Source organism: Phoenix dactylifera, chromosome 5, assembly GCF_051530095.1.
Source record: "Phoenix dactylifera cultivar Ajwa chromosome 5, Ajwa_hap1_PhDact_Kaust_v1.1, whole genome shotgun sequence".
Lineage (NCBI taxonomy): Eukaryota > Viridiplantae > Streptophyta > Magnoliopsida > Arecales > Arecaceae > Phoenix > Phoenix dactylifera.
In genome coordinates this window covers 20917173-20918243 of record NC_143194.1, presented here as the reverse complement: position 1 = coordinate 20918243, position 1071 = coordinate 20917173, and positions in this window count along the sequence as shown.

The following is a 1071-nucleotide window of genomic DNA, read 5'->3' as shown; positions in this document are numbered from 1 at the left end:
GGGTCAATTACCCGCTAGGCCGCTGGAGAGGTTGTAGCTGAGATGACTTGAATGGCTTTATTGTCACCCCCATTTTGTTGGAAATCACGCCCTTGAGGGGGAAACTTGTCCTGTTGGATGAATAGCTAGTGTGTAGAATTGAGGGAATGCCTTTCCAGCTCATTTTATTGCACAAACTTATGAAGATCCTAAAATTGCATTTGGATGCCAAATAACAAACCATCCCTTTAATTATTTTAACTATTGATATTTTCCCCTATCCAGCTGATAACTTATGCCTTGTTTGGGATAAAATTATAGAAAAGGTGAAAAAGTAGCAAATATGAGAGAGGGGGAGTGGTTTAGATGGTTGAAGTCATTTTACTCTCTTCTAAAAAAAATAATCTAGCTAAGTTTATTCGCCACTTGTAAATCATGTTTGGCTGACTAGTTTGATAACTATATATTTTCTACCCTTTAATCACCTTCCAAACATAGCCTAGGTGGAAAAAAAATATATGCTAGGTTATTCATATTAATTTGGTAGGTATAATTGATATCATGTTGATAAAAAAAATATATCAAATCAACTATTGCATGTTTCTAACAAGTATTTACCCTCTTGGAAAATATGGTAATGAGTAAATAAAGTATGAAAAAGTACCACAAAAATATAGAATCATTTGATCAGTCTTCTTTATTAGAAGAACGAAAAAGAAATTATGCTTGAAATCATTTTTAAATTTTGTGTCGTATATGATATAAGAAAATAAGAGTCGCTCTTGAAGTTTCAACCAGATATGAAATTTCATTAGGGTATTCTATAAGTTATGGTGCATGTCTTATTTTGCATCTTTTAAAAGTTTAGAAATTTAAATGGAGATTGGTTTACAAGTATTAGATTATCCTTAGGTTGGAAGTTTATGTTTAATTAGAAAATTAGATTTTTGGGTTTTGGAGAAAATGGCAAGTTTTGCATACCTTTTTCCTTGCCGGTATGAACATGCTTATAGTATTTCATGAAAGAAATTGCAGGGAATATATATCATGTTATGTGTATCTATTTTTGGACAATGAAGAGTAAATCATGCC